Source organism: Panicum hallii, chromosome 5, assembly GCF_002211085.1.
Source record: "Panicum hallii strain FIL2 chromosome 5, PHallii_v3.1, whole genome shotgun sequence".
NCBI lineage: Eukaryota > Viridiplantae > Streptophyta > Magnoliopsida > Poales > Poaceae > Panicum > Panicum hallii.
This window is the reverse complement of record NC_038046.1, coordinates 53923878-53934436: the sequence shown is the minus strand read 5'-3', so window position 1 is coordinate 53934436 and position 10559 is coordinate 53923878. Positions and strand designations below refer to the sequence as shown.

Sequence of the window (10559 nt, the reverse complement as noted above, 5' to 3'; positions counted from 1 at the left end):
TGAACTAGTTTCATGCTGTATATATTTCAAAAAAAAATCTGGAAGCTTGGTCAAAACTAGAGAAGTTAGATTTAGTAAAACTAAAACGACTTATAATTTAAAATAGATGGAATATTTTATTTTCCCAAACATAAAAAATCCTAAATGAACATTTAACATATGAAATGTGCAAATTGTGGGATAAATTTAAATTTCATTAGACACATATCAGAAAGTACTTCCATATTTGTTAATTATTGTTTCATTTTCATTTTACGGTTACCGTTCTCTTTTACGTTGTAGCCTAAAATATGGAGAACTTAAAAACGAGAGCCCGGGTTTTAAGGTCTTTCTGTTTTCACTTTCATAGTTATTTATTTTATCATTTCATTCCCTATTTTATCATTTCATTCACTTTGTGGATTGAAATACGGAAAAGTTTAAAACCGAGCCAGGTTTTAAGTTAAGAACTTTCTGCTTTCACTTTTATAATTATTTACTTTTACATCTCTCGTTTACGTTCTGGCCTAAAATGCGGAAAAGCTTGCTTGCCATGTTTTTAAGAAGTTTATTTTCTATTTAATTTTAAATTGTTACCATCTGTTTAGGTTTTCACCTAAAATATGAAACAGCTCAAAACCGAGCTCTGATTATAAGAACTTCTTACTTACAAATTCAAATCGTTCATAGCAATAGACGATCAAACTAGCTCACAACTTCATTATGCACAATAGAAGATAGGAGTTCTCTCCTTAACCATTACACCACAAATCTAATACATCTATTACTCATCTAAGCTTAGTTGATAGAAAAAAAATCTTAAAATGCAAAATACCGGCATTGAAGTGTTCAAAATTTATACTCCAATGTAAGGGGTTCAAAGACAAGTATCAAAGGAAATCATTTAACAATCGTATGCCGTAATTTCTCTGTTACTATAACAAAATACAAACGAATATTGAAAGACATAGCCAATGGTACAACAATCAAAACGGAGTTGCTCCATAAATAAAAAAACTGACAATTACAACGAATTGTTACAACCACATCATACAGAAACCATGTGTATTGCAGGTTTGCAGCACCGACACTCGGTCACGATTTTCAAATGCATACACAGGTTGCCACGCACGACCAGTCACTTGAGCGCCGATCTTAAAGAAGAAACATCGGGCGTCGTCTTCGCCGGCGTGACGGCAGACTCCAGAACATCCCATGGCTTCGGCTCCAGCAGCAGCTACCTGTTCAGCTCCAAGAACACAACAGAGGATTAGCCTAGAGTGAGCTCCAAACCTCGGCGACATCTGCAAGGCAAGACAAAAACTAGGTGGTCGAAGGCACCACATGTTGGATCCACGATCTCACACCCGAGCACCTGATGCAAATCTGCCAGGTGGAAAGAGAGAGCGCGAGAAAGAGGAAGGCCAACCAGCGGCTGGAAGTGGAATGGGGAGACGACGACGTCGCGTGAGAGATCCAAGAGCCCCACCGCGGATGCACACGGGGAGGCCAAGGAGAATAACAATAAACAAGGGTGACATAACATCTCACCAGCAAAGGAATAAAGCAACGACAAAGTACCATGCTTACTTGCCAGCCTCCAGCAGCATGTACAGATAAGCCCTGACGAGCTGCTGAATCTTTGGTTCAGGTCAAGAGAAATACATATACATACACAATAAACAAACGATGGTGATTTGGGCAAGCAAGTTCAGGTTAGCAAGAAAAAAAAAGCATAATAGAATTATCTTTGTATGGCCTAGTAGTTCCAGATCTACACGCGTGCTTGACCATATAGGGGAAGCAAATAAATCGAGCAGCAATAACAACACAGATTAAGCTTGTAATAATGGTAGCATCGTAGCAGCCAGAAGAGGGGGCACCCAGACGCAAGCAGGAGGCCTTGTGGGATCAAGACGCAGAGCTCCCTTCAATCCAAAGAGCGGCAAGCAAGGGGACGGTGCAGCTCCTCGGTCATGCAAGCCACAAAGCCTATCTCAAGCCAAACACCAGGCCACTCATCTCTCTGGGTCTCTCGGATAAACCCTCCAGGTGATGAGATAGGATAGTGGGAACCATGAACGAGCAGCTGTACCGACCCAGCGAAACGACCTTTCATTGGAATGATAGGAGCTCCGCTTCCAATCCAACCATCCGTCGGACCAAAGACCGAAGACAAGAAAAGCACGAGATCTGCAAGAACACCATAAACTAATGGAGAAGAAAGATTAAAAAAAAAGAGCAGCAAAACTTGAAAAAGGGCGCTCGAAATAGGACAGAGAGAAGAGCCATGAGAAGGGGAATCTGGGAGGGAAGGCCGGACTAGACTATTCTTTCTTGCTGTTCATGGGTGGAAGGGACGGAGAGGAAGGCCCGGTTTTATAGAAGGGGCGAGGGGAGGGGGCCGGGCGCCTGTTGGGAAAGTGTTTATTGCCTGCCATTTACTTGCAATTCCTCCTCTCTTTCATTTTTTTAGCGTTGGATTGGCAGGTCAGTTTCCTTTTACTGTCATTTTCACGAGTAAATAACGGGTTTCATGTGAAGGGGGTGGAATCGTCCAGAGGAAGCGACATCGATGGCCGTTAGATTTTCCTTTGGTGTCAGCGTGGCTGTCCACCCGCGTCCATTGGATTGGCCCACACCAGCAATGAATTCGCGGCGTCTCTTTTCCAGTGTACGTATTGCTGAGAAAAGGATCGCAGGTACGGTAGTTGAAATACGTATTTCCTCCGTCCCATAATAAATATATTTTTAGAGTTTAAAATTTATCCCAAAATAAATGTCACATATAAATGGGACCATCTAATTTTAATTGTTCTTTTCTACTTTCTATCCTCTCAAAGTGCAATAATTACATCTTCATAGGGGGTATATTTTGGAACGGAGAGAGTACGTCACTATGTAGAGTACCATATTTTCATAATACGGTAAACGGGAGAAAATCCTCTACTTATACCCGTACTGAAATCATGCATAGGATCGACGTCGACGGACAAACCCGGTTGCCGAGCGAGAAAGACCTATTAATTGCTATTATTTCTTTCCTACTCCCTCCAGTTATTTTAATTTTTCTAAATATATAGATTTTACTATGCATCTAGACATAATATATATTTAAATACATAGCAAAATTTATACACTAAAAAATTTAAAACGACTAATAGTTTAGGATGGACGGTGGAAGTAGTTATTACATATTGCTGCAATTTATTTTGCAAACATTGGATTTTTAAACAAACGTGGTTGCTTCATTGCATGCACGCGATTTGACAGTCAATCTAATATCATCAGCAAAAACGCTGCTTCATATTGATCGATGGATACATCAAATCACTGTTCTTTGCTTTTCTATCGTTTCTCTTTTCCTTCTTTTATAAAGATCACTGCGTTGTTATTACTGCCGTTCGAGAACAGTAGGGAAGGTAGTTCATTTGCGTTAATCCATTGTGTCGGTACATACAGAAAGGGGTACCTTATGCTAGTGTGTCCAACCCGAGGGGCGCGAGGTTATCCATAATCTCGCACTAAGTGTTTGGGTGACGGGACGTACGGTCCGGGCGTGACAGCTGGAGGTCACGGTTTCCGGACCTCACCCCGTGCTCTAGCAGGTCCGGCGTCTCCACGTGCCCACGAGGACAAGGTCCTCAGGAACGGCTACTGCGGGACCGGACCACCGCGGCGTGGTCTTGGACCCCTACATGTGGAAGCCGGACCCCCAGAGGGCCCGCGGCTCTGTGCCAGCCAGAGCGGCCCGGACCTCCCTTACCACCGGAGAGGAGGTCCGGTGCTGCCACATGCCCCTAGGGAAGCGGCCGCTAAATTAGCACCGCCACGTGTCCGGTGGCGGCTAGCCTTCTGCGGAAAGTCAACCCAACTACCGTATTAAATGCGAGTGGTTGGGGTGCGCGTGCCCAAAACACGGTATGGGCTGCCCACTGCAACGTTGGGCAGGTATGCTGACACCACGGTAAGCCCGCAGTTACTGAGACGGCGCGTCGCATCATCGCGCCGCGTGCGCGGGCGAGCGGCGTGTAGTCACATCACAGCATCGTGCGCGTGAGCGAAGGAGTATTATGACCTGCTACAGGGGGGCCGCGGCGTGTGCTGCTACAGTGCGCAGAGGCTACAGCACGGCAGGTCAACATAGCCCCTTCGCGCTGTCAGCGGGAACTGACCCTACAGTGGCAGCACGTCTCTCACTACGCATGTTACTGACAGCAGACCCTGTGCTAGCGAGACGGCACATGACCTTACCCTAGTAGAGGATACGCACGGGAGCCGAAGAGGAAGATTTCTAAATCTGTGGCATTTAAGGCTCCAATGTGTACGTTATTTAATATGTCGCTGAGTCCACTTGTCGGGACCCCGCTCAGCGTACGCGCTCTCCTTGAGCCTATAAAAGGGAGAGCGCGCACGTTAGAATGGAAGCTTTCAAAAGTTCCACCAACGCATAAGTTTCACAAATTCACAAGCAATACAACGCACAATGGACGTAGGTTTTTACGCTCCGGCGGCCCGAATCACTCTAAACCCTTGTGTGCTTCTCGTGTTCATACGCATCTTAACTTAGCATTGCTTGACTTCTCCCAAACTCATCCTAAACTAGGATTAGACGGGTGCTTTCCGCCACCCGGCTGGAGAAATCCTCCGACGCATTGGTCGATGACGGCCGGTGAGATTGGATGAGGATTGATGCCGGTTTGGCACTGGCAGTCATGACGTCTTTGTGCCTCTGACGGGTGTCGACTCGTAGCCAACATTAGTCCATTTGTGTGTTACTTTTAGCGGAGATGCTTGCGCTTTTGCGTACACTGCCTTAATAATTAAGCGAGCTAAGCTCAGAATGTCAACGGCAACGATGATTAGCCTTAGTAATAAAAAAATAGTCGGCCAAAATAGTGCGACGACTCTTGGTGTTCTTCTAGCAGTGGTTGATCAGCTAGATTAACTTTCCTGCTATACTCCCTCAAGAGCTACCATTCCTTTAATTTTTCTGCTACTCTCTCAAAGGCCACCATCAACTAGTTGCGAATTTAAGCGGTATCATCTTTTCAAAATAGTGTAACAAGATTAGTTTCAAAATATTATGTTATACTTCTGGGATAAAATATTTATCTACAAGAGACTAAATCACGCAATATATACTCCTGTTTAGTTGTACCCGTGATAAATTATATTCATTTTTTACTGGCCCGGATAATGCAAAACTTACCTCCGGCTATGTTTTGGATGGGCTGAAACAGGGAGCTAAAAAGTTAGTCCTTGATGTACTATTTAGTTAAACATGAACTAATCAAAGCTAATGCTAATAAGGTAAACATGGTCGAATCAGAGCTAATTAGCTCTAACCACTAATTAACATTATTTGTAAAATTAGCCTATGTTTACTCCTTCTATTTCAATCCAAATAAGAAGGCTAAAATTTAACCTTTGATCCAAACAAGGTTTTTTAGGCAAAGATCAACGGCAACACGCTGATCCTTCGTGGAAAATCTAACACGGTCATTACTACAAAAAGGGGTAAACATGACCGGCAGGAAAAGCAAACCCAATGAAGCACAAAGAAACGACAAGGATAGAAAGCTCCTAGCTTCATCTGTCTCGTCAGGAGGATCGTGTGGATCCACTGATGCCAACAAGGGATGCTTTTTTCAAACACGAAAAAACGGCGGCACACACAGAATCTAACGCCTGTAAAGTAACCGTGAGGGAGCAGCAGCATCAATCGGCACTGCATCTTCACGTCCTCTCCGAAAAAGAAGAATGCAACCTCGTTTTCAGATATCTGCCTGTCTCCAGATCAATCGATCGCTCACGGGTATATATTCTCAGAATTTTGGTTGATTTTTGGAGGGTACTATTCTTTTTTGTTTCTTGTCGTAACATGGACATGCAGATTCTTCAGTGAGCATATACAACTATGTTGAATTGCGCGCTTCGCGGCGCTCGCGGAGGGTGCGGCACGATTAGTGGATGTTTATCTTAGAGTAACTTTAAAAGATTCTTTATATGCTTTTTCATTATTAGAAATATAAATTTTGATGGAAAAATATCCATCAACACGTTCTCAAAGTGGTTATCCAAATGTAGTTAGGCTCTATCTACATTTATAGATAGATAATGAAAATGGTTTTCTAAAGTGTACACAAGATATAGAGAAGCTATTGGAGGATGAAAATATATAGAAAATGATTTTTATGCAGAAGGCTCTTTAAATAATAATTTAGAGAGTAAAATTTAAAAAAACTCCTGGAGATACTATTTTTCAGTATCCGACGGCAATGCATTTGAATTGGAATGGGTTTTGATGTTCTGTTCTTGTGTCTGCGGGCAGTCCAACTTTCAAGCACAAGCTGAGGGCTGTTTGGATCATTCGGACTAAATTTTAGTTCGTTACATCGAATGTTTAACAATAATTAGAAGTATTAAATATAGATTTATTATAAAAGGTTGGACGGGACGCAGCTTGGGACACGTACATGCTACAGTTACTCGATGGCTCCGTGGCCGGGATTTCTTCCGCGATAAGAGGTTACATATTACATGCGATAGAAGAAGCATACTGTTTCGCCAAAAAGAAATAGAAGAAGTATATTAATATTTAGACACTTAATGAATAAAATTTTGACAAAGGATAGAAATTTAATCCGTTGTCAAAAATTTCCTGATCGCGGTCGTCAAAAAAAGGGGTAGAAGTTGTCCAGGTGAAGCGAACGGAAAATTTTGCCATCCTAGTCACTGGTGCAGTCGGTCGTGGATGGCTGCTCCCTTTCCGTAAAGAACATGAGCACCCGCTTGGCAAAACTGGTTAGCAGAAGAGGGCAAAAGAGTTGTTGCTATCGGCAAGAGCATCTTGGAGTCGTTCCTTACCTAACAACCTGCTTGCAAAAGTCAAGACAACCTTCAAACACACAAAACTTGGGCAAAAAGGGAATACTTTCACTGTTCAGAGAGACTCAGGATTGATCTCGATGGATCGCATAGTGGTATGCTCTGGGAGAAACCTTGTAAAAACATTCCGAGGTGAAAACTTTGGATCCATAAAGCTTATGTGAAAGAGAAGTCCAAAGCAATTATCCGGCAGCTAGAGTGGACAGTGCCAAACCAAATCTGCTAATGCTGTAGAATTTTAAAAGTTGTGCATCAGTGTTAGTACGCCCCACGTAGACAAGAGATTCCCAATTGAGTTCATTAAACTTATTGTACCTTAGTGGATTTTCTTATAAAATAACGTTCCAATACACGGTTCTATTAACTTGGATATTGTATCTTGTCACAAGCTGATTTTCGCATTGTCGGTCCCGTGCCAAGAAATAAGGCAACTCATATTTACGTCCATACTCTTCCTTTCTAAATTATCATTCGTTTTACTTTTATCCCATGTCAAACTCGATTAACTTTAATCAAACTTTTAGATTAATACATAAACATTTACATAGCCAAATAAATACAGGATATATTTTATAGTGGATTAAACTAAAATAATTATAAAATATAGGTGTATTTTCTGTTATAAAATGTTGGTGTATTTATTTATCTTAAATTTTTGAAAATCTTTAAAGTGAAGTACCAATACAGTGGATCTCTTCTTCCTGTCATGAGTTGTTAAGATTGCATCCACGCGCTCGCTAGCCATACGGTTGGTGAATTCCAGTGTGGCTTTTGGAGTTTTGGTGTCCGCGAGGACACGCTCGCAGCCGCAGCAGCAGCTGCTGGACCAACACGCGCGGCACCACCAGTTCACCCACCGCTGGTTTCTGGAGAAGATAAACGCATCGGTGCAAGCGAGATGCAGCGCTTGCCAACTGCCGAGACACACGCGCTGCTAGCGGCAGGGGTGCAGAGCCGCGCCGAGCACGAGGCCGCGGTGACGCGTATCTCGAGGCGGAGGAGCAGGGCGCCAGACCTGAGACGTCGCTCTCTCCCGAGGGAGCAGGGGCCCCCGCCGGATCTGAGCCGGGACCCACCCGGGATCTTGACCGGTCAGGGCCGGGGCCCGCCCCGGCGAGTGCGATCTGATTGGGTGTCTGCTGGCCCGCCGCGGCTCGCGCCGCCTCGGGCGCCGCGCGCCCACGGCGTTCAGCCGGGGCGACAGCGACGGGACTCGCCGCTCCGCGCCAGGCCGCTGTCTGTCTTCTCCTACTCCTACTACGCGCGGAGGAGCTGGGGCCGGAGCCGGAGACCTTAAAAGAGTAGACCTGGGTCCGGGACAGACCGGGACGCTGCGGCGCTGGGCCTGGGTCTCCTCCTGCTTCCCTACGGCGACGCAGCTCATGCCGTGCCTGCCCTCGCGCCTGACGGCCCCGGAGCGTGCATGCGTGAGCGCCGCCAGTGAGGGCAGCGCCCGTGCCGGAGCGGCACATGCTGACGTTCGTCGCGGCGGCGGCAGCGCAGCGATCGCGGTTGGCCGCGCACGTACTCGCCCCGGCAGCGCGCACGGTGCTCCCCAGCCTACTTTTGCTCGACGGCCGTATTGCCCTCATCCAATGTTCTTTGAAAGAACTGAAGCTTCAAATACGTGTCCTAAAATCTGGAGTTCATTGCACAAACGGTGAAACACGACGGTCCAGAAACAGGGACACGGAGAACATTGCAGTATTACGAGTGCGTGCGCACCTCAGCAACTCCACGTCCATAAACTATCGTTGTAAAACACAACCTCAAGTAGATACAAGGCCACATACACTTGCCGTTCTGCCTTTGTCCCCAGGTGCAAGGCGACACATGATGCGATCCAATTCCATTTGCACTTACCGGGGGAAAACTTTTTTTTTTTGCGTGGAACATAACAAAATGCAAAACGAATACATCATGCAAAACATACAGTAAACGGCACAGCCAATTATCAGTACGGAGTGGTTCTGTTAAGGACCAACTGTTACACCGAATCGTCGCACCCACATCATGCCGAAACCATGTAGTCCGGCACATCCAAACGATCCGATTTAAAATGAATACAGAAATGGCACGTGGAGTTCAAATGAGCGCCGATCTTGAAGCAGAAATTTTGGGCATTTGGGCGTCGCCGTCGCAGAAATGGCTTCGACCTCCAGCAGCAGCAACCTGTTCACCGCAAGCAGCCCAGTAGAGGATTAGCCTAGATTGAGCTGCAAACCCCAGCGACGTCGACAAGGCAAAGCAGAAAACGAGAGGTTGTCTTGGGCACCACATGGACGCTAGCTGAGCTCAGATCCGATCGAGCACCTGATGCGAATCTGTCAGAAGGGAATGAAAAGAGACAGGGAGGAAAAAGAAAAAAAAAAGGCCAACCCCAACAAGCAGCCTAGAAGTGGGACGGGGAGACAAAGATGTGGCGAGCAAGATCCATGAGCCCTACCACAAATACGCACCAGTAAACAAGGGATGACGTAACATCTCACCAGCAAAGGAATAAAGCGACGTCAAAGCACCTGCTTACCTGCTAGTAGCCTCCAGCAGCACGGATAAGCCCAGGCGAGCTGTTTGATTCAGGAGAAGAGATAATATGCAGAATAAACAAATGAAGGTGAGTTGGCCAAGCAAGCTTAGTAGACGATAAGAAAAAAAGATTGTAAGAATAGAACAGGTCTGCATGGCTACTAATTCCAGATCTACGCATGGAACACACGGATTAGCAAATAAATCGAGCAGAAGGAGCGCTGGTTAAGCATGCAATCCTATGTAGCGGTCATCATTAGTAGGGCGCACAAACCGAAGCAGGGGGGCTGATGGGATCAAGACGCAGAGCTCCCTTCAATCCAAAGAGCGGCCAGCGTGGGGACGTTGCAGCTCCTCGGTCATGCAAGCCACAAAGCCTATCTCAAGCCAAACACCAGGCCGCTCATCTCACTCTTTGTCTCGGATAAACCTCAGGTGATGAGATAGGATAGTGGGAACCATGAACGAGCAGCTGTACCAACCCAGCGAACGGACCCTTCATTGGAAAGATAGGAGCTCCGCTTCCAATCCAACCATCCGACCCCGGACCAAAGAGCAAAGACGCAGAAAACATGCACGAAATCTGCAAGAACTAGAACACCGTAATAATCTACTGGAGAAGCTTGATAAAAAAAAGGGAGAAAAACTTCGAAAAGGGAACTCGAGGGACGACCGGCAGGAGAGCCCGAGGAAGGGGAATCTGCGAGGAGAGGCCGGACTAGGCTACTCTCTCCTGCTGTTCATGAATAGAAGGGACGGAGACGAAGAGATGCTTTTATAGAAAGGGTGAAGGGCAGGAGAGGCGTTTGGTTGGGGCGTTTGTTTGGGAGGTGTTTATTGCCTGCCATCATTTCCTACCAGTTTTACCGTCGGGTTGAAATGGAAACGTTTCCTTTTGTAATTTGTACTGCCATTTTCATTTTTCAAGAGTAAATAACGCCTTCATGTGGAGGGAGTGGAATCGGTTCCCGGAGCCAGCGTGGAAGCGAGGCTGGTGGACGGTAGATTTCCCTTCACGTCAGCGTGGTGGGGCTCTCGCCGCGGCCGTGATGCGTATCTCGAGGCGCGGGGGTGGGCCAGACGGCCCGACCCGAGACGTCGCGCTCTCCCGAGGCCGCCGCAGGGCGATGAATGCGCGCACGAGCCGCGCCCCCCGCCCGGAT

At 46.2% G+C, this 10559-nt stretch overlaps 1 long non-coding RNA gene across 1 annotated transcript; it reads right to left on the bottom strand.

Annotated features, from left to right (window-relative positions):
- Window positions 1-8786: 8786 nt before the first annotated feature.
- On the bottom strand, window positions 8787-10230 carry LOC112891437. The gene is made up of 2 exons (XR_003228554.1): window positions 10070-10230; window positions 8787-9979 (listed from the first exon to the last, which is right to left on the bottom strand). It is a non-coding gene; the product is annotated as an uncharacterized LOC112891437 (long non-coding RNA).
- Between the last annotated feature and the right edge of the window lie 329 nt (window positions 10231-10559).